This window comes from Podarcis gaigeae, assembly GCF_964106915.1.
Source record: "Podarcis gaigeae genome assembly, chromosome: 12".
NCBI lineage: Eukaryota > Metazoa > Chordata > Lepidosauria > Squamata > Lacertidae > Podarcis > Podarcis gaigeae.
The window spans coordinates 60,368,505-60,392,647 of record NC_139688.1 but is presented as its reverse complement, the minus strand read 5'-3'; the positions used below and the strand labels follow the sequence as shown (position 1 = coordinate 60,392,647).

Below are 24,143 nucleotides of genomic sequence, written 5' to 3'. Positions count from 1 at the left end.
AAGCAAGAGCAGCATTAGAAATGAATATCCACAAACTTTCAAAACTTGTTGAAATTTCCCATATACTTTCAATCATAGAAGCCAACTCCTAGGGGCCAAGGGGTCTTTAGGGGCCCCAATAAGATATTTGAGAGGGTCGCCCCCAAGTTAATGGTATGGGTGCACCGTGCCATGTGATTGACTATGCAGTTCATTCAAGTTGGCACCCCTGCTTTCAATATAAAAATTCACATTTGTATTATAAATGTTTTATTTTACTTCAGCACTTGAAATTCTCGTTCTTTAGACCTTTCAGTGTCTCCTGTTTGTTTGAACATCAGCTGTGAAATCCCACACGTTGGCAAATGCCATATGCAACTGTATCTTTGCATGCCAGCAGTCAAGCACTGTCCAATGGGAAATGCCATCTCATGTCATCAGTCAAATACTGTTAAGTATCAGCTATCAAACATTGCACTCATCTACGAGAGCATGGCAAACGCAGACAAGAAGTTTCTCTTATATAATTTATCTATTGAATTTATATCCTACCTTTCTTCAGTGAGTTCAAGGTGGTGTACATAGGTCTCCTCCTCTCTGTTTTAACCTCACAACAACCGTGTGAGTCAGGTTAGGCCCCAAGCAAGTGACTCGCCCCCAGTGAGGGAGTGTGGATTCAAACCCTGGTCTCTCAGATTGTTGCCCACACCCTCACCACCACACCATTGCCAAAATTCAAATGGATGGGGTTTTTATATCTAAGCTGTTTCAGCTCCATGGGGTGGCAGTGGTGGAGGAAAGGAGCCTGTGCACGTCCTGCTGGCGCAGCACCACACCTTTATAGCCAGCCATGTGCGTTTATTATTTATTTTATTCCCTCTCACTTAAAATTTATATCTCACACTACTCTTTAAAATGATCTCAGAGTAGGCAGCAACACACACTTGTGCACTGAAATAACATGCACCATATTTCTTGATACTGTGGAATGTGTATTAACCATTGATTATTCAAGCTATGTTGGTTGAATCTGTATTTTGCTATATTGAAAACTAATAAAAATATTCGGGGGGAGAGGATAAGCATAGACTCCCCGAGGAGGAATAGAGTTCCAGGTGCATGTTCTGATGTCTATTTGCATGCACACTCTCACCTGCATTCTGCCTCCCCCAACTAGTCACTGACAGGTGATTGGGCTGGGATGGTGCAGTATGGGTGCTAACAAGGATGCATCTCCCTTACGTCCCCCCCCCCCCATTCCAGAGTCTTTCACAAACAGGTTTTAAAAAGAGGGCTCTGTGTCTGTGTGCATGCACATGCGCACGCATGCTAAGGCAATATTATGCCGCCTCCATTTTGGCTAGGCCTAGTAAGAGACCCCAGAGGATAGCAGGCCAAGTCTTTGCAGCGCAGACTGAAAAGGTAAGCAAAGAACAATTCCCCTGCTTCTGCATTGCTCTGACCTCTTTTGAAGACACATACATGAAAGGATCACATAGGAAGTGAAGAATAAAGAAAGTAAAATCCACTGAGCAGTAAAGGATTATTTAAACACCCCGTGGGGCTCTAGCGAGTTTAGTGATAGCACTAGATCAAAGCGCCTGTCACAACTGGCACCAAACACACAAAGTCAGCAAAGCTAGGCAGGTCCCGTTTACTTAAAGGCGTTTTCTTTTGTTTCATTCCTTGATAGCCCCATGTGTCAAAAAATCAATAAATGTATATTCATGATGGAGGAGGGAGAGGGGGAGATCATGGGGAAGAAAGGGTCTTCAGCAGCAAGAGCAGCAAGAGGTGTTTGTTGGAAAAGTTCCAGATTTTGTAAAAGATGCTGAGCCTCCCATGTGATTAAGCTAATTGCAGGTGGGGATCTGACTGCATCATGCAGTATTTTTGGATGCAGAATTGTTAGCTTTAATGATTTGGGACTGTTTTATTGATATGTTTTTAAAATGTTACTTGTTGCATTTTATTTGAACTGCCTTGGGGAGTGTTTTATTTGTCAAAGACAATGTAGAAAATTATTAAATAAATAAATGAAGCATGCAATTTCTCCATCATTTGAAGCACAGAGGGCTGAGCAGAGAATGGCGGAAAGCAGTGGGCAATTTTGACAGAAATGGAAGGGCTGCCATATGTCCGGAATTTCCTTATTGTTAAATATTATCAAAAGAATAGGTCTTATTGTCAAAAGAATAGGTCTTATTTATGATGCTGGCAGCACTAAAAATAATCGCAAGTCAAAAGGAAAACAGCCCAAAATTTTACATTGGACACATAGTACCACTCACTCTGGTATAGCTATAATGGAGAAAATTACACATAATTTGAGATTTTGACAACAACTAGAAACTCCAGACACTTTCTATATGATCTGGCATTCCTTTATGACACAAACAGTGGAAGCATCATTTTCAAGACATCCCTCATCACAAGCCTGGCAGATATGGAACTAGACTTGATGATCTGATAACACTGTAAGACTTTACACGGACTTGGTTATTTAAGCCATGTTGTCAGGGACTGGACTGAAGAGGAGGAGGAGGGGTGGAGGTCGTGCCCCCCCTTTTGTTTGTAGCTTCCAGGGAAGAGGAAGGCAGTCTCAAATTACAGCAGGGCTTGGAGGAAGATGACAGCTGAGAGACGGGAGAACAGCAGAGTTATGTGGTGTTAGGGCAAGGAGGAGGGGAGACAGAGCAGCCAGCTGACAAATCACTGGCCAGCATAACCGACCCCCCTTCTCCCAAAACGCACCATTTGTTAAGGGTGCAAGAACAAAGGGCACAACGACAGTTGGCCATGGGCGGATACCGTAGAAGCAGGGGTAGTTGTTAGAAGGGAAGGGGGGCAGCTCAGTGCGAGCATCTCTGTCATGGAGGAATGATTGGATTCCTTTGTCTTTCACTGTGATGATGGAATAAATCATAAGTAAGAACTTCCTTGTTTCCTCCCTGATTCTTGGTGCCATCGGGGGGATGGAGAGGGTTCCTCAAGCCTCACACGGGCAACTGGATTCATTCTACATGCCTATTATATAGTTTTGCTGTTTGTTTTTTAATTTTCATCTGTTGTTACAACTGTTTTCTTTGTTTTATATACATTATAAAATGAAATAAAAAGGAACTTTTCAGAAAAGAATATGACAGCTGTCAGTGGGCATATCATGCCCCCAGCCAGAGGCCACCCCCAGACCTGTGCTCTCTGCCCCTGGGCCCGCTAGGCTCATGGGCATCTCCAGCTCACAGCAACTTCATGATTTCAGGAATTAAATGGTGTTTGCTTCCGTTGCCCTGATGTGAAATTCATTCACTTGTGAATAAGCACCATTTTCTCATTGAAAAGAAAAGTGTTTGTGTGTGTGTGTGTGTGTGTGTGTGTGTGTATGCACCCATGCACCCATCCACTCACCCACACATGCACAACTCCCCATTTATGCAGGGGTTACCGTATGTTCTGAGGCACCATGCATTTGAGTGAAATTGTGTATATTTGGAACACCATTGAAAAAGCCTGCAAACATTCTCTAAGCCTCTGGAAACCATTGAAGAACCCTTTAAAAAACCAAAACTCCACCAAGCTCCTCCACAATTGCTCCCCTCAAAGCTCAAAGCTCAAAGCTCCTTGCTCAAGCTGCAACCCCACAGGCCTCAAAGGTCAGTGCAACGGCTTGTGGGATTGCTGGATGCTTTTTTCATGTCATTTTTGTCATTTTCATGCTCTTGTGGGGCCCTTTTGGTGTCACTTCCCAGTTTGCAGTGGCTGTGTGTGCCTCAAAAGTGTGTAAATGGAGAGTTGTTTGTATTTAAAGAATACTGTATATATTTAAAGTAAAAAATAACAAGTGTGGGTGTGTAACCATGCTCATGTCCCACTGACCACCCTCAGGCTATAAAATGTTTTTAAAGTGAAAGGAAGGAAGGAAGGAAGGAAGGAAGGAAGGAAGGAAGGAAGGACACTGTGGCCACCCTTGTGAGCCCACGTGGTCCCTAGCGTGACAATGGAGGCCCAGGTGCCTGTTGGCCCCTCCTCCCCCCACTCGCTACTCTCTGGGCCATCATTGGGGGGGGGCTGCATTGTGGCCCCTGGACTTCAGTAGCATTGCTGGGTGTTGCAAGTATGTCCAAAAATGTTTTATTTACTTTCCTGGAATACGAGGGGGAGGCCGCCTGCTTTCCAGATGGAAGGACGGTGTTCGCCCAGCAGTGTGCATCCACACAAAGACCCTGAGAGGCTTTCAGTGTAAGATTTGATTTATCACACTCATTCCACTTCTGCCTAAAAGCCAGCAATGAAAATGAAAGCAATTACAACAGCAGCACTGCCCCTGATTACTAAACAGAAAGCATTTTTCTTAAGTTAGACAAAAAGGGGAATTGTCTCCAAAGTTTTCACTTCCAGACCAAACACAAAGCGATTTCCGTGGTTTACATGCATACAGAGACATAGAGTTTCTCTTAAATTCTCCAGGCTTTACTACCCACCCCCAGGAAATGCACTTCTAAGCATGTACAATCTGAAGGATGTTTCCTCAGAAGCAAGTCCTCTTACTGTGTCCAGTGGGATTTATACCCTCGTAAATTGCTGAGCATATCATCCTTAATCCCCCCAACATAACTTGTGGTATTTCTGTCAGAGATTTGTGTGGAGCATCTCAAGCTGCTCCTCTTTGGGCCCTGTCAGCCCTGCTTATTCAATATAGGGACAAGAACACATTATTATCTTACAAGGCTGCTGTAAGGACTTCTGAGGTAATGTATGCAAAGCAAGTCGAACAAAACAGCACTTATATTAAAGCTAGGAAGGTATTGTGTTTCGTCCTATTGTCATGATTACTCAAGTCCCCCTCACCCAATGTACTACAAAAACATCACTTTCGTTTAAGTGTAAAAAATGTATTTAAGTAATATGTACTTATTTTATTTAAAAAACAGTAAATGTATACTTTTAATAAAATGCAGCGAAGGCAAAAACATGCCTGGCCGTTCAGTAAACTGTGGGCACCAGTGCCTGATATTAGTCTAGGATAATAATAATAGGATAATAGTCTAGGAACATTTTAGTACAATGTGAACAGTTTAGATTCAGGTAGGTAGCCGTGTTTGAGGGGACGCAGGTGGCGCTGTGGGTTAAAGCCTCAGCGCCTAGGACTTGCCGAGTGAAAGGTCGGCGGTTCGAATCCCTGCGGCGGGGTGCGCTCCCGCTGCTCGGTCCCAGCGCCTGCCAACCTAGCAGTTCGAAAGCACCTCCGGGTGCAAGTAGATAAATAGGGACCGCTTACCAGCGGGAAGGTAAACGGCGTTTCCGTGTGCGGCTCTGGCTCACCAGAGCAGCGATGTCACGCTGGCCACGTGACCCGGAAGTGTCTCCGGACAGCGCTGACCCCTGGCCTCTTGAGTGAGATGGGCGCACAACCCCAGAGTCTGTCAAGACTGGCCCGTACGGGCAGGGGTACCTTTACCTTTACCTTAGGTAGCTGTGTTGGTCTGATGCAGTCGAAATACATATATATATAAATAAAATAGTAAATAAATAAATAAATAAATAAATAAAGTGCTACTGGACATTTTTTTAAAAAAAAAATATATTTTGTGAACAGTTTACTTCAATTGCTAAAGATATCAGATCTGGATATTAAGTAATACTGGATATATCAAATAACAGAGCTGCTATTCTAACCCAACTGGGAGTCAGGAATGTGACGGTTATTTTTGTGTTCCATATGATGCCCAGGACAGAATTGCTCCCAAACATTGTTATGGGCTATAGGTATTGTTATTCCAAGGGTACATCCTGCTTTGGCATGGCTTGCCTTCTAACAAAGAACGTAAATGGAGGCAATCAAATCCAGCTAGGGATGTCACACCCATTCACCCATTTCAGAGCTGAGAGCTGAGAGATTTAAAAAGTGGCAGTTTGAATGTGGCGAGAGAAAGATAAAGCCGGTTTGGCAGGGTCCTTTTGGGGGCTGATGCTGCTTTTGCAACACCCTGTGCAGTCAACTCACCTGTTGAAGAGAAGACATGATTTTGAAGAGGCACCTGGCCTCCAGAACACTGGAAATCTGTTTGCTGCTGGAGTTTCAACAGAAAGAGGGTCAATGATCAAGGGTGTAGGGATTCGATCTGGTCAAATATTTCCAACCACATACAACCCGACCATTTGTGGAAGGGGAGAATAGAAATTATTTTGAAGTTTGGGTGGGTGAGGCACAAGGATGGCTGTGCCAATTTCTTCTTCTTATCTCGCATTGGCGTTAAGAGGTGGCGTGGTACAGCATGTTCTAGCTTTTAACTTTTTGTCTTCTCCAGCTTTCAGTCTCTTTGTAAGTTGCAGGAATGTGGCAAGGCTGTAGTTTATCAGTTTGGTTTTGTTTGCTGCAGTTACCCTGGAAACCAGATGTTTTTGTGTACTCTTCAAGAAGCACTGGCAGACAGCTATGAGGGCCATTTCAAACACAACTTTCAAAGCAAACCACCCAGAATGAGGGATCAGGCGAGCGTTTGGAGCTGGGGTGCTTCACTTTGCAAACCCTTGTGTGACTGCGAATGGACAAATTTGTGGTGGCTTCCATTCTGTTTACACCCAGCCTGCATATCATTACCTAATATTCATAATGGTTTCCCCATACATTTAGCTTAATTGTGGGGTCGGCAGCCTATTCTTTGAGATGATTTCAGAAAGTCACTGTGTAGGTAGTGAGAAATAAAATTCTATATGAATCCACAGAGAGAGAGCTTGACACACCCACGGTAATTAAACATAATAAGATAACAGATAAGATTCACAAAGAAGCCAAAAGGCCATTCTGACTTTATTATCTGCTTCCTGATTTGTATTGAGGCTAGAAAGGATTGAGCTCCCTTTCCAGCCTCTCAATAAAAGTCCTCACTTCAAACCATTGGCGATCATAATTTCAATTGTCTTCTGAGTAGAGTTCTTAATAAAGGAAGGAGCAGCTTCTGTGAAACCATGGTTAGCAATAGCACACTTAATTTACAGTACAGGATGTATTGCAGCTTTGCTTAAGAATAATCACATGTCATTGATAAATTATTTCCGTGCCCTCTTATTAAAGGAGGTTTCGCCTTCTTTCAAGATGCACCCTTGGGACCCTCAAATAAAAGCCAAGTAGGAGGAAATAATTTTAATTCATATCCCTCCTGCCATGAGATTTTACTCGTCTCACAAAATTGTACTCTTTTATTGTATCCTGTCAATATGAGGTTCACCTGATTGTCCAGATAAATGGAAGGCCTTGAAGAAGACAACTAACTGTTGGGTTATAATATGCCGTACTGTGTTCTACATTCAACACTTTATTGCAGGTGTAAGTGCAAGTCTATAACATTTACAATGCTGCTTGATACTGTTTTTGCATCTTCTCAATTTATGGAGGAAAAACACCATTCCATTTTAACATTTACTACATGGTTTTTCCCTAGCAGATAACCCAGCAAACATCTGTTTGGCATTCTGTCTCTACATGACACATAAACATTCCACAGGGTTTCTTGTCACAGGGACCAAATCTTTCCATCTATTTAAGTAAAACTGATTTGCCCATATGAAGACACACTGGGAGCCCAAAAAGGAAACAGGGTGGGGGAGTGTGTCTGTTAGAGCCTTAACTCTGGCAGGATTTTTTTTTTCGGGGGTCTTCAATTGAACTCTATGTCATGATCTCACTTCCATACATCACTACAGTCATACCTCGGGTTGAATGTGCTTCAGGTTGAGCACTTTTGGGGAGCGTGTTACTTCCGGGTTTCACCGCTCATGCATGTGCAGACGCTTAAAATGATGTCACACACATGCGCGGAAGTGGCAAAACGCGACCTGCGCATGTGCAGACGCACCGTTACGTCTTACGTTCCATTCAGGATGCAAACGGGGCTCCAGAATGGATCTTGTTCACATCCCGAGGTACTACTGTACTGGGAAAACCATAGCTTTAACTATACAAACCTTTGTTGGCAAGGTGATGTCTCTCCTTTTTAAGATGCTGCCTAGGTTTGTCATTGCTTTTCTCCCAAGAAGCAGGCGTATTTTAATTTCATGACTGCTGTCACCATCTGCAGTGATCAAGGAGCCCAAGAAAGTAAAATCTCTCACTGCCTCCATTTCTTCCCCTTCTATTTGCCAGGAGGTGATGGGCCCAGTGGCCATGATCTTAGTTTTTTTGATGTTGAGCTTCAGACCATATTTTGCACTCTCCTCTTTCACTCTCATTAAAAGGTTCTTCATTCCTCCTCACTTTCTGCCATCAAGGTTGTGTCATCTGCATATCTGAGGTTGTTGATATTTCTTCCGGCAATCTTAATTCCAGTTTGGGATTCATCCAGCCCAGCCTTTCGCATGATGACTTCTGCATACAATTTAAATAAGCAGGGAGACAATATACAGCTTTGTCGTACTCCTTTCCCAAATTTGAACCAATCAGTTGTTCCATATCCAGTTCTAACTGTAGCTTCTTGTCCCACATAGAGATTTCTCAGGAGACAGATGAGGTGATCAGGCACTCCCATTTCTTTAAGAACTTGCCATAGTTTGCTGTGGTCGACACAGTCAAAGGCTTTGGCATAGTCAATGAAGCAGAAGTAGATGTTTTTCTGGAACTCTCTAGCTTTCTCCATAATCCAGCGCATGTTTGCAATTTGGTCTCTGGTTCCTCTGCCTCTTCTAAATCCAGCTTGCACTTCTGGGAGTTCTCGGTCCACATACTGCTTGAGCCTGCCTTGTAGAATTTTAAGCATAACCTTGCTAGTGTGTGAAATGACTGCAATTGTGCGGTAGTTGGAGCATTCTTTGGCACTGCCCTTCTTTGGGATTGGGATGTAGATTAATCTTCTCCAATCCTCTGGCCACTGCTGAGTTTTCCAAATTTGCTGGCATATTGAATGTAGCACCTTAACAGCAACATATTTAAAATTTTTAATAGTTCAGCTGGAACACCATCACTTCCGCTGGCCTTGTTATTAGCAGTGCTTTCTAAGGCCCATTGACTTCACTCTCCAGGATGTCTGGCTCAAGGTCTCAGCAACCACACTACCTGGGGTGTACGAGACATATCCATATCTTTCTGGTATTATTCGTCTGTGTATTCTTGCCAGCTCTTCTTGATGTCTTCTGCTTCTGTTAGGTCCTTTCCACTTTTGTCCTTTATTATGGTAATCTTTGTACGAAATGTTCCTTTCATATCCCCAATTTTCTTGAACAGATCTCTGGTTTTTCCCATTCTATTGTTTTCCTCTACTTCTTTGCATTGCTCGTTTAAGAAGGCCCTCTTGTCTCTCCTTGCTGTTCTTTGGAAATCTGCATTCAATTTCCTGTATCTTTCACTATCTCCCTCACATTTTGCTTGCCTTCTCTCCCCCGCTATTTGTAAGGCCTCGTTGGACAGCCACTTTGCTTTCTTGCATTTCCTTTTCATTGGGATGGTTTTCGTTGCTGCCTCCTGTATAATGTTGCGAGCCTCCATTCATAGTTCTTCAGGCATTCTGTCCAGCAAATCTAAATCCTTAAACCTGTTTCTCACTTCCACTGTGTATTCATAAGGGATTTGACTTAGATTGTATCTTACTGGTCCAGTAGTTTTTCCTACTTTCTTCAATTTAAGCTTGACTTTTGCTATAAGAAGCTGTTGATCTGAGCCACAGTCAGCTTCAGGTCTTGTTTTTGCTGACTGTATAGAGTTTCTCCATCTTTGGCTGCAGAGAATATAATCAATCTGATTTTGATGCTGCCCATCTGGTGATGTCCATGTGTAGAGTCATCTCTTGTGTTGTTGGAAAAGCGTGTTTGTGATGACCAGCTTGTTCTCTTGGCAGAACTCTACTAACCTATGCCCTGCTTCTTTTTGAACTCCAAGGCCAAACTTGCCAGTTGTTCCTTTTATCTCTTGATTCTCTACTTTAGCATTCCAATCCCCTATAATGAGAAGAACATGCTTCTTTGGTGTCATTTCTAGAAGGTGTTGTAAGTCTTCATAGAATTGGTCAATTTCAGTTTCTTCAGCACCAGTAGTTGGTGCATAAACTTGGATTACTGTGATGTTAAAAGGTTTGCCTTGGATTCGTATCAAGATCATTCTGTCATTTTTGAGATTGCATCCCAGTACAGCTTTTGCCACTCTTTTGTTGACTATGAGGGCCACTCCATTTCTTTTACGGGATTCTTGCCCACAGTAGTAGATATGATGGTCATCCGAACTGAATTTGCCCATTTCCATCCATTTTAGTTCACTGATGCCCAGGATGTCAATATTTATTCTTGCCATCTCATTTTTGACCACATCCAACTTACCAAGGTTCATAGTTCTTACATTCCAGGTTCCTATGCAATATTTTTCTTTACAGCATTGGACTTTCCTTTTGCTTCCAGGCATATCCGCAACTGAGCGACCTTTTGGCTTTGGCCCAGCCGCTTCATCAGCTCTGAATCTACTTGTACTATGACCTGTCCATCTTGGGTGGCCCTGCACGGCATAGTTCATAGCTCCTCTGAGTTATTCAAGCCCCTTCGCCACGGCAAGGCAGTGGTCCATGAAGGAGCAGTATCTGGTGGTGCTACTCTATTGGCACTGGCTAAGCATCAGCTGGGGTTTCATAGCCCATTCCTGGCTGTGGAAATGCTAGAAAGGACTCGGAGAAGAGAGCAAAGGAGGTGATGTGCAAGGCCTCATTGAAATCAGTGGGAAGTTAGCAACTGACATCAGTAGAATCAAGGCCACATTGTCCCAAAAGGGCTCAGGCTGTAAAATCTAGCAGCAGAATAGATTGCTGGAACTGGAACATCCCCTGAATTTTGTTTGCATAAAAGGACTAGAAAGAAGTGACTCTGGGAAATATATGGATTCTGAGAAGGCAGGAAGGAATATAGAGCTATACTTCCTTTTGGCATCTGTCTGTCTCGAGAGAGAATGGTGGGCGCCTCTGGGGGTCAAGGCAGCTGCCGCATGAGCAGTACCCAAGTGACCTCCCTGGGGCAAGTCTGGGCAGGGCATATGGAGGTCCTGGGCTGCCCAGACAACAAGACTTGGCCCCACTGATGTGGCCCAAAGGAAAGCAGAGCAAGACATTTGGCACCAGCCTTTTCTTCTCCTGAAGATATCCTTGCAAGGCAGCATGGAGGTTTAGGATCACTTTCCCTTCTGCTAGATAGGCCCCCCCACTTCCCTCTAGAGCACGTGCAGATCTACTCTATGGTGTTTATAAAAAGGGAACTCTGAAAAGGAAATAGATAATTTAACAAGGTAAGGAATTTTGAAAAATCCACTAAGCACTTTTTTGTTTGTTTGTTATAGAGGAAGAGATTATAAAACTGAAAGCTGAAAGACACATAGTTATGAATGCCATAGGGATGCCTTCCAGAGCCAGAATTACCATGAGTCACACTGTGGTAATGGATCAGAAAAGGTGGTGGTGAAGTGCTATTTTTCTAGAAAAAGAGGTGCCAGAACTCGCCATGAATAGGGGCGAGTGGTGGCTTCCTAATTGGGCAGCAGGTGAAAAGGGTCCTTGGCAGTTGCAATGTGCAGGAGATGCAGAAGGTTATTGTGGGGCTGGTTTGTGTGCAAGGAGGAAGGAAGGTGGCACATAAGGAGGAGAAGGCATCGGGGTGGGTGTGAGGGGGGAAATGAGCTGCGGAGTAGAAGAGAGAAGTGGGAAAGGGGAGCTCTAGAAGGACTAATGTGGGGGAATGGTGCGGGTGGTGAGTGGAGGGAGCAGGGGCTCAGACCCTAGAAAATGCATAAAATTAACGCTGGAAGAATGGCAGACAAAGGTGATTGATTACATGGGATTGGCGGAGATGACTGGCAGAATCCGTGACCAAGAAAAAGAGACGGTGGAAGAAGATTGGAAGAAATTTAAAGTATACCTTAAAAATTGTTGTAAAATTGATGAGTGCTAAAATGTCAAGGGAAAGGAAAATATAGAATTACAGCTGTAATTGATTAAGTATGAGAAGAAGCTTAAAAAGAAAATAAGTAATTAATTAATTGGTATGAAGAGTTGTTGAAGAAATTTTAAAACAGGGATGCAGAAAAGGGGAGGTAAGGGGAAGTCCGAGAAGCAAGGTTTATGAAAAAGAGGTTTTGAAATTATACATGTTTATATGTTTGTTTATGTGTGTGTGTTGTTTTGTTTTTAATTTGTGTTGGAAAACTAATAAAAAATTATTTAAAAAAAAGAGAAAAGAAAATGCATAAAATTAGAACTAGCAGAAAAAGTGGCAAGGAATGTTAGAAAAACAGGAGTTAGAATAAGGAGAAAGGCAGAGGAAATTCAAGAAAGCTGAAATTTGGAATAGAAAGTTCATTTTGAATAAGAAAGCAATAAGGAAACCAGAGAGGAAAGCAAAGAGGACAGGAGAAATGTTTGGCATGGTTAGTGAACCTTCTGTCAACCTCCTTTCAGGAATGTTTTATAGAGGGAGCAAATAAAACATTTTAAAATCATGGTGGTTCAAAGCAAATAGAGCTACGGATTAGGATTACAAGCTGCAGAGCTGGCACCACAAATGGCGAAGTAACGGCGACTAGTGACACATCATGATACTAATTGCTGCCTTTTTCTCAGAGCAGAGGGTCACTCCAGTCAGCAATTAAAGTAAATGATCCATATTTGAGTGTACAGGAAGAGCTGTAAAATCATCTGTGTTTTTTACTTGGCTCTGTTTTAGCATTCAAATTTAAACATAAATGGAAGTATAAACATGCTGTCTTTGAGAGCTCCTCTTACCAGTAAGGCACTTAACATGCAAATCTGTGACATAAATTTAGCTTACAAATGGTACAGCGTTAAGATTACGGTAACATCTCATTCTGCAGCCAGAAGAGATGTGAAAAAGATAACATGTTAGAGAAATGACTGTAATTCAAGGGAATCCTGCCCAAAGCCCCACAGCCTTAGCATGGATACTTCCACTTGGATTGGGTTGCTAGAGATGCACAGACCTTCCTAAATTATTATTGTTATTATTATATATTTATTAATACCCCGTCTTTTTGCCTGATAGGATTCAAGACAACTTAAAGACAGGACTGAAGACAGATAAAAACAAGAATCACTAAAAACACACAGAGAAAAACTACCATTAAATGTCTTGCTGAAACTCCCCAAAACTCCCGAAAGTCTCCAAATTCCTTTTGTATGATGCCTTACATAAAATCTGGTAACAATTATGAAGTGTGTAGAACATCTCCTGATGATGTTATATCTCTGCACCCTGGGAATCACAAGTGTGGAGATGTGCTGTTCACACGACTGCTGCTTGTGGGCTTCCCAATGGCATCTGGTGGGCCGCTGTGAGAACAGGATGCTGTACTAAATGGGCTTCTGAAGCACTAAATGGGCTTTTAAATAAGATTCAGATGATTCAAGCCAGGGGCGGAGGGACCTGCCCTGGCACCCAGAGCGGCATGGGGGCGGGGCTAGCTGCCTGCGAGGCAAGCATCCCTAGCTGCCTGCCACCTGTGCAGCAAGCATTGGGAGGGGCACCGCTAGCCGCCCGCAGCAGCATCGCCCCTAGTGGGCCGCCACCTGCACAGTGAGTGTCCGGGGGCGCCACCTGCACAGCGAACATGGGGGGGGGGCTGGCACGACAATGTCACCCACTCTCATGGCTGACACCCCGTGTGCACCGCACCCGCCGCACCCGCCTTCCTCTGCCAGTGATTCAAGCTATTTGGGCTATATTGTTTTAAATAAGATTCAGATGATTCAAGCTATTTGGGCTATATTTGAAAGTTCCACTTTCAACCATCAGAAAATCATATGCTTATATAAACATTGGAAGCATTTTTTTTTGTCCTGAGAGGGACCACTGACCCATCCAGGGCCAATACTGTCTACTCCAACTGGGAGTAGCTTTTTGTGATTTCATGCAGAGATCTTTGTGATCCAGTCATGGGATTTATCAGATATCATGAGCCTTAGCAGATTCCAAAACAGAAAGGCACAGGGTCACCCTCTCTCAAAGGTTAATTTTTTATCAATTGTGCTAATGTTCATCAGTGCAATGCTGGTGTTGCGCTGATGAATTAGCCTTGGTCAGAAGGATACTGTTTTCAAATGTTTTCATCCTAGAGGGGTTTTGTGTTTTGTTTTGCTTTTTCAAAATTACAGGTTAAACAAACATTATTCAGAGTGACCCTGCTCTGTTCAGTCTGTGAACTAAGATCCTACATAAGATGACTTAGTTGAATCTCTAAATATAGTCTAGCGATGAATAATAAATGAATTCTATAATGACACTTCACTGCAAATGACATCGCTGCAATTTAGAATGAAAGATTCAGGTTTCATATTCTAGTTGGGAATTCATTGGCAGCCAGTCGAGCAAACCTTCTACCAGAAGAGCTATAAATTATTTCCAAAGCCATAGGGTGGCTGAAAATATCTCGCTTCTACACAGGAAAAAAAAGTAGGGACATTCCTAAGAAGTTCCATCCTCATTGTTTGCACAGACATAAGAGCCAGTTGACACATGTCAGCTGGCTAGCTCTACATGAGTTTTCTTTTAAAAGAACTGGTACCAGTGGCTCAGCCACACTTCTTCCTGTCCAGCTGCTCTCCCTCTGGGGAAACCACTATTTAGCGATCTGTTGGAACAAGCAGCAAGACGGTTTCCCATGGATTGCTACTTGTTCCAATTTAAAGCTAAAGACCGGATTTCCCTGGGAAAGGAGCAGAGCAAGGGGGAACTGCTTAAGCCTGTGCCCCAAAAGCACAGGTCAAGTGAAAAGCCAATCAGCCCTGTGCTTTCTAGGCATGGGACAAGCGGGTGTGTGGATGAACCTGAGAGATTAGTGCAGTTGCTGAATTCGTCTCAGGAATTAATTCAGCAGGTTTCCCGTCGAACTTTCTGCTACTCTTCCAGATTCCAGGATCCATCTGAGGCTCAGTTCTGGAGGATATAGGAATCCAGCAGTTTCAGTGTCATGCAATGGCAGTATCATGTATTTATGGGCTCAATGATACAGGAAAGCAGAACTAAAAGCCTTCAAATATGAGCTGGCCTTATCTATTTGTTTGTTCCATTAAAATTTATATACCACAGTGGCTTCTGGAATGCAGGGACCAATAGGACCACAGCAGATGGATGAAAGAGCCAGTGAACTTAAGAAAGAAGGCAAGAGAGCAAGACTGATGTGTGATTCCCAATATGCACATTTCAGTCACAAACAGTGACTATGGGAGAGCTTGTTCTATTATTGTCTGAAACTGGCAGCATGAGGAAGAGTGGCGGCTGCTGCCCCAAGAATCCCCCAGAGAGGACACAGAAGAAGACGACTTAGGCTCCAGATTGTGGTGGTGGAACACTGGGGAGCAGTGTCATGGGGCAGGAGTCAGCTTCACCTGCTGAGCAGCAGCCTGAAGGAGCCAAAGGCAGAGTGACTCCCCTCTGATCAGCCTTCTTGCTCCTCTTCTTGCTTCTTGCCAGCTGGCTCCAGCTTTCTTAAGCAGGGTTTCCAACCTCAGTCTGTTGCTGCAAACAATGTTCGCCTGGCCAGACCTTAGCCGTTCCTCATAAGTCATCGTTTCCAGGCCTTTGACCATTTTGGTTGCCCTCCTCTGGACACGTTCCAGTTTGTCAGTGTCCTTCTTGTTTAGCCTGGAGAAGAGGAGGAGTGCTCTGATGGTGTTTCCTGTTTGGCAGGGGGTTGGACTCGATGGCCCTTGTGGTCTCTTCCAACTCTATGATTCTATGATTCTAAGTGTGCATGCACACAAAAGCTTATACCCAGAAGAAACTTAATTGGTCTCTAAGGTGCTACTGGACATTTTTTTTAAAAAAAATTATATGTATTTTGACTGTGTCAGACCAACACGGCTACCTACCTGAATCCTACCTGAATCTAAAAGCAGGTTTAGTTTCACTCTTAACAGAATCCAGGTTTATTGTATTCAAACTAGGGAATCCTGACTTAAAACAAACTATGTAAAAGGCAAGATTCATAACTCGGGGTTTGGAGTTGGCTTGTTGTGAAACGTACTAAAGTCTGCCAAGTGTCTTCCTCTCGGCCAGATGGCAGGAGAGGAGGCTGTGCAAGGCCAGTGCTTTGCTGAGGCTGATTTGGGCTGGCTCATGAAGCACAAAGCCATGGTTTAGCCATGCAGATGCAGCCACACACGACTCCTGAAGCTAGATTTCTGGAGAGAAGCGGCATATGAAACACATTTGGGTTAACTGTTTTTGTGAGAGTACATCAACTTTCAGACTTCACAGAGCTGTTCCAAATATTATCTTCTTCTTTGGCGATCACTCATAGCCGAGTAAGATTGTCTTCCATAAACACGGTTTTAACAATGAGTCCGTAAGTGACTGTGGAGGCCAATTCTGGATCCACACGTCCTTCTACAGTGGGGACATAGGTTTCCGGGTGGGAGTTGATCACGGTGTGGATTTGCCAAGCGTGCCTTCCTCCTAGCACGTTTCTCCCTTGCATCCTGAGTTTGAGTGTCTTCAAAGCCCATGACACCTTTGGTAGAGGTTGTTCTCCAACTGGAGCGCTCGCAGGCCAGTGTTTCCCAGTTATCAGTGTTTATACTACATTTTTTTAGATTTGCCTTGAGACAGTCTTTAAACCGCTTTTGTTGACCACTGGCATTATGCTTTCCATTTTTAAGTTTGGAATAGAGTAGTTGTTTTGGAAGATGATCATCAGGCATCCACACAACATGACCAGTCCAACAAAGTTGATGTTGAAGAATCATTGCTTCAACACTGGTGATCTTTGCTTCTTCCAGTATACTGATATTAGTTCGCCTGTCTTCCCAAGTGATGTGTAAAAATTTTCAGAGACACCGTTGATGGAATTTTTTGAGGAGTTGGAGATGGCGTTTATAAGTGGTCCATGTTTCACCAGCATATAGTAAGGTTGGTAGTACAATAGCTTTGTAAACAAGCATTTTAGTTTCCCTGCGAAATATTATCAGGACAGAGTTAGCAGCCCAAAGAGAATGGATGAAAGAATTATGAGCGCTTCTCAACTTATAAAGTTAAAGTCTGACAAATAAAACTGCACAATAATGGAATAATAAAGTCTGCAAATTGTTCCTAAAACGCTTCAGCTGCCAAATGGGACTTAAAGTAACCATTAGGAAACATTTCAAATTTCAGGATCAATATTCCTCATCACAGGGCAAAAAGTGAAGTCTCTGTTGTTGGAGCCATTCAAAGCCAAATGAGACATGTTGCTGGGTGGAGTCTTTCACTTCCAGAGAAATTTACCACATCAGCAACAAAATATTGAATGACCTTGCTGACTTTTTCTTAAGTTTCACAGTGCAGGAGGGGCTCTGGCAGCTTTGGATCTGGAGGATCCAAAGTCCCACAGATCCTGATCCTTGGGTCCAATAGCGAGGCCAACATGGAGGTGGCATAAGCAAGATGCCCCCCCCCCCCAGCATCTGCTCCTCCACAGCTCTTCCTGAGGGTTGCAAAAGTAACATGACAAAGGACTTTTAGAATTCTTTCAGTGAGCTTGTCCTCCCCCAGTAACCTCTTTTTTTAAAAAAACAAACAAGTTTTTAAAATACCCATTAAAATCATTAGTTGAATTGAAATGTTTGAAAATTAAAAGGCATGGATATTCTCTACTACTAAGCTTTAATTAAACACGAAGATGTCTTTTAGCTTATTGTACATAACTGACTTTGAGAAGAAACAAATTGGCTAATAATTTGCTTTTTATCTTCCATCTCTCCCTTCACCCACCCCCTCCCTACATCATAAAAATCAATAAGTAGTGTGAACATGCTGCTAAAATTTCCTTCCAAGTTCTAAGGGCAGATGAAGTTCGTATGATAAATATCCAACTTTCCCATCGCATTCCTTTTATCACATTTGTTCCACAAACCAGTTTATCTGAGTGCATTATTCTCATGGAAAAAACCTCATTTATTTATAATTGCCTAATCATCTGGAACTTAATTGCATTATGCTGTAATGACCTTTCATCAAGCTTTTAAAATCTGCATAAATATTAATAATTTGGAACCCTAATTAATATGATAAACAAAAGATTTTATTTCAGAAGGAAACAAAGAGTAACTTCTAGTCTGTGTGATATGTTATTTGAGCATCACAGCTCATGGTTCTTCTACATCTTCTCTTGCAAATGAAAAATGTATAATGGGAAAGCTGTTAAGTGTTTCACTTATTTTATTACGATTACACATTTCTTATGGACACAGAAGAAATCTCCTGGCATACCTGCTTGCTATTGGGGAGGAAATAGTTGGCAATCTTTTTCTTTTCTTTTTCGGGAATGATTGGTTACAGGGCCCTTTTATAACACAGAGCCATTGTGCAGGCAAATTTCTAGGATGTTATCCGTGCGAGGAAAAGTTTTTGCCTAATGCATTTGACCCTGTCAGTAATAATAACTGTATAATTTTAGAAATGGCTTTAGAGGGTGGTATACAACCAGGTTTTACTCAAGAGTTGACCTGCTGAAATTGAAAACACAAGAAATACCAACAGTGGAGGAATGGAGAATGAAGATGATGGACTTTTCAGAGTTAGGTGACCTGACCGGAAGAATCCGCGACCAGAAGGAGGAGGAGCATCAAGAAGAATAGAAGAAATTCAAAGACTATTTATCTAAATATGCTAAGATAAATTAAATAGAAGTACTTGCAAAATAATAGCTAGGCTGAATATGTGAAATTATAAAATATGTGAAATTATAAAACAATATGCTTAAAGTTAAGATGAAAAGAGATAAAGATGTTAAGAGGTAACTATGATATTAATATTGGACCAAGTACAGATGATTTGTGTTTCTTTGTTTGTCTAAAAATGTGGAAAACTAATAAAATCTTTGAGGGAATAAAAAGAGTTGACCTGCTGAAATTAATGCACCTAACTTAGTCATGCTTATTAATTCCACTGAATCTACTCTTGAGTAAGACTTGGTTGTATACCACCCTCTAAAGCCATTTCTAAAATTATACAGTTATTATTATTGCATAAGGCAAATGCATTAGGCAAAAACTTTTCCTAGCATGGATAACATCCTAGAAATTACACGCAGTGGGTGGTGGGAGAGTCTTTAGGGTCAGGCATGGATCAATAAAGTGGGTTATGGAGCATGGCATAAGTTAACAGGTCATGATTGAAGCCTAGAATAATCTGGCGGTTCTCTCACTGCAAGAAGTGAAGTTGCAGGCAACCAGCCAGAGGGCCTTCTCGGCAGTGGTGCCCGCCCTGTGGAACACCCTCCCACCAGATGTCAAGGAAATAACAATTATCCGACTATCAGCTATTAGCTTTTATTACTTTTAAAGTACACAGGGGAAAAGAGGAAGGGTCAAGAACCCCCAAGTACAATGTTTTACACAGTCTGAATTACAAAAATTAAGTTTAAAAATGCATATATGAATATCATAGAAAAAGGTTAGTTAAAAGCTGTATCCAAAAACAAATAAAATATTCAAACTATGTTTTTAAATTAATGAATTGGAAGATAATGAGTCCAAAAATGGGCTTTTTGAGGCTTACTATTTCAGTATGTTAACAAGGGCAAGCCGAGCTACTTCCAATGAGCCAGATTTGATTGTGTGGCTACTAAGTTGCTTTGTTGGGTCAGTTTTTCCTGCAGAGCAAGAATCTAGACTTTGCTCCAGCCTTTCTACGTTTTATCAGTTCTCATTTTACATGTAAACTATTTTGAGTCCCATCAGGAGAAAAGTTGGGGTATAAATAAATAAATAAATAAAAGTAAGTTGCAAAATTGCTACCTGCATTTATTTTTGAGAACTGGCATGTGAAGCATTGGAGCTGATATTTATTTTAAAAGTTTGATCGAAAGGAGTAGAATATTCTGAGAAGTGATCTACAAGAGATACGCATCTGTGCAGGGTGGACTAAATGATATTTAGTTATTTAGGGGACCACTGTAAGCAGATGGAAACAAGAGCAGGATTTTGATTCACTTGTAGTGTAAAAAATACTATGGATAATAAGGTTTGTTATAAAATTTGGAGTATGGATGAATATGCAGTTGTAGATGCTTAAACTGAGACTCCATGCAGAAGGGGCGAGTCCCGAGATTTGGGGAATCTCTATAATAGATATGTAAATACTTGTTTGTTTATTTACACTTTGTATTTGTAAAATCAATAAAAAATATTTCATTTTTTTAAAAAGAGTCATTCTGTTTCCTCAAGCCTCCTGTCTGCCAAAGCACCAGAAAGCAGGGATTTCACACACTTGGAATTTCCTAGAAAACAAATAGTTTAACTTACAGCTTGCATGGAAGATACTTCTTGACTAGCAGGAAAAAACTCAAGATGGGTTACGTTGTATAAATATGTTGCTGGTGTTATTTTACGTTAATTTAATGTTTAAAATCTATTTTTATCTAATCTAGCAAAGGATGGGCAAAAATGAGTCAATTTTAAGCATTTTTTTAGGTTCACAGAAATCAAGGAAGAGATTGAAGCAGATGCTTAAAACAATGTAAATCAGAAATATGTAACTCACTAGATATATAAAGTTCAGAGTGGCTTTTAATCCCAGAAGAGGTTCCACCCTCCCCATTTCCTGTATGGCAAATTTTTAAAGTTGCAGGCAAGCGCAATTGAGGTTTTACATAGAAGCAAATTTTACTCATTTTATCAACAGAAGTAACAGGTGCTCAGGACCAATTCACACCAATATGCTACCTAAACTTGCCAGCTGAAAAGTGAACCACTGCCAGTTCATTTAAAAATGAATAAATCTCTGGGTGGGTGGCATAATGTGTAAAATAATGGTGGATTAAAAATTAAACATGAAATGCTTAGTATGTAAGCTTCCACTGTGCAACCCGAACACAGCCACAGGCCCTGCAGGTAATGCTCGTTCCCACATGGGTGACTACAAGATGCACATTTCACCATCCCAGACGCAGGTTCTTCAGCCTCCAGCTGCATAGTAGATATTTTTTTTAAAAAAATCAGAGTTGGCAGAGTTATTTAAACACACACATTTTACACTAAATAACAACTGAGCTAGAGAGAGAAGGTACATTTCTGTTTTATAATCTATCTATTCATTATATTTACATCCAGCACAATCACAGAGATCATCTGCAGGAGCATCTCTGGTCGTTCCCTGACTTGGTGAGGCTGGTCTGACAACGATGATAAACTGAGCCTGAACGATTGGTGGTGGAGAAAGAGAGAACCCAGGTTTCAGTGGGGAAGAGAATGCAGGGGCTAGAACAGGGCGACAGAGAGAGACGCTGCTCATCTTCCAGCGTGATGTGTGCCATCTTCTGCCAGCGATGCCCTTTCGGATTCTACATAGGACAAACAGGCCAGCCACTTCTCAAACGTGTAAATGAGGACAGATCTGATCTTGCCAGAACTGAGATCCTCTGATTTTCAATGACGTTTTAGGGCTACTGGCATCTTTGGCAACAGGATGCCATTTTATTTTTGTTCAATCATTTATCTACTTTAAATAATGAGTGGCTATCTTGGTAGATGGCTGCCCTCATGACCATCTTTCTGAGGGAGAAAATGGTGCTTGAGCCATTGGGAAGCCAAAGTATTGCCACCAGTTCCAGCTGGGCAGATAAACATGTTTGTTTCTCTGTGCTGGATGATATCTGTGCTTGGCTCTAACGAAATACACCGTTGAAGGAAATTATCTGGATGTCAGCTGTTGGCAAAGAAAGAGAAACGGCACAGCAGAAAACTTTAACTTGCCAGTAGTTCTCCAAATTTGACTGGCTGTTAACTGCTGAAAATTTAAGCTACGGTAGTTGGCAGGAGACTAGCCAGCACTGAATGAAACAGGGCAAACTAATTGTAAAAGAGCAATGTACTTTTTTTGAGGGTGGCTGCTAAATCAGTCCATCAAAGTTCTTCTCAGCAACATAAATTCACATTTAAAAAGTGTCAAGAGATTAGACAAATGGTCTCAAGTTTATTTTCAGCTTGTTGTTGTTGTTTGTTTTTTATTTTTGTTATTTTTGTGTGTGTATGTACACACCCACCCACACAGAGAGAGAGAGAGAGAGAGAGAGAGAGAGAGATTTCTTTTGGAATGAAACATTGCCTAGACCCATTAGATTGTTCAAAACTTTCCTTGCAGAACGTTCTTCAAAACAGAACAAAAACATCAAAAATACATCCAAATAATTATACTTAACAGGATGAACCCTTAAATTTGCTTGGATGTTTTTTCAATGACAACTGTAGTTTCTAATTTCTGTTGTCCCATCCAGAATGCCGAAAAGCAGGGACACTTGGCAGAGAACCAGTCCCAAATAATGCATAACCTAATAAAAGTTTTCACAGCAAAAAATAAAGAAATAAAATAACTTTGTGCATGACTGACAAGACTTGAAAATCTGCAGGCACTCGGGCGTATTAAATATGCTTATTCTATTCTCCTCCAAGTTTTCTCAATTGCTGGTACTAGATTATCTGTCATTCTTGCTCCAGAAAAGTCCTGTATAATATGCCACTGTAAGCTGTCTCCTGCGCTGTATGCTCCTCATTAGAATTTCAGAGCAAGTTAATATATTTTTGTGAAAAACACTGCACTTTCCAAACCTGATTTTTCTCTCTTAGATCTTGTTAGGCATTTTAAAACTTCTTGTGACCTTTCAGAACCTCCCCCCATGCATTCTTTATGCAATTTCTAAGCGTAAAGAACCCCCACTTTCTCTTTGTGGCTCAGTTTTAAAATGGCTTTTTACTCAGAATTCTGAGTACGGTGTTTTCTGAGGGAAAAGTCCTGTTAATTAGTTTCCTCTTGCCACCCGTGAGTGTCAAATGCAAGATGCTGTCAAGGTCACTATCACGGTGCAGAAGTTAACTGAGTGACTACATACTCTCTAGGGCTGGGAAGTGTGCCCTGAGGGCAGGGCTGAGGCGACTATCTCAGGTGATAGGATCCACAGGGGCAGCAGAACCACTATATATCTTCATTCCCCTCTTGTTTCTGGTGTTGTTCCTTCACTCACCCCTTCTTCCCTGGCAGTGGGGGTGGGCATTTTGTGGTTTGCCTCCGGTGCCAAAATGCCTTGGGCCAGCCTTGCCTGGCTAGCTAAGCAACACCCAGGTCTTTTCGTATAAAGGGGGTCCCTGGCTTTTGCCTCCATTTTGATGGAGATTGTGGGCTGCGACATCTATGTGTGCCTGGATGCAGCTTGCTGATTTAATAGGGTCCATGACTCTAGTGGCTAATATCAGGGTCAGTCAAGCCATCTTTGTTATTTTCCATTCTGTACTTGAATCCCCAAATGTATCTTTACACTGTTATCCTTTTTCCTAACTGTCATTTTATTGGTAATGGGCTCTTAGGCTGGTGTTTTGCAACTGAGTAATTTGTAGACTTGGAGCTCAAGAGACAGAAAGCGGACTGCTCATCTCTGAGTTTCCCTTGGCCCAGGTTGGGGGACTAACATGAGTGGTGGCAGAACTACTTAGCATCTCAGTTATTAAAGATCCCATTACAACTCAGGAGGCTGGTACTCAGGGTTTGGGTACAACACTCCCTAGTAGGTGCTCCACACTATTAAAAAGCTCCTCCAACTGCATATCCCCCCCCTTTCCCCCATATTCCTGCAGAATCACATTGTATTAAAATAAGGGCAGATACAATCATTCACAAAGAAATGACTGTAATAAATATCCAAGGCTAAACATGCAGATTCTGGGAATTGCTGGTGTTTGCACCACAACTTTCAAATAATGAAATAGTTAAGTCAATATGCTGCAATTGCTATTTTTATCTCTCTAGCTGGAACAGAGAGGGCAGCATATTCATGGCATTTCTGAAATGGCAAACCAGTTTCTGCTCCATTAAGCAATCTGACATGTTTTCCACAGGCTCAATCACCACTTTGCTTTCAGAGAAACACTTACATATCTGATCATCTTTCAGCACCTTGAAGCGTCAAGAGCTGGGACTGGGAAGTGAGTAACACCAGTTGTGAGACACCTAGATCTTTCTCCTCAGCCATTGACACGATTGTAGGTGCTCCATACTATTAAAAAGCTCCTCCAACTGCATATTCCCCCCGTTCCCCCATATTCCTGCAGAATACTTGTGGCATTTTATTTTTAGTCAGAATCTTATACAGTGGTACCTGTAGATACGAACGGGATCCGTTCTGGAGCATCGTTCACATCTAGAATTAAACGTAACTAGCGACG

The 24,143-nt window shown here is 42.0% G+C and overlaps 1 protein-coding gene across 2 annotated transcripts in view; it reads right to left on the bottom strand.

The window, feature by feature from the left end:
* The window catches only part of CNTNAP2 (contactin associated protein 2), a 1,058,844-nt gene that overhangs the window by 881,735 nt on the left and 152,966 nt on the right, over positions 1 to 24,143 (bottom strand). The gene's annotated exons all lie outside the window — the stretch shown is intronic.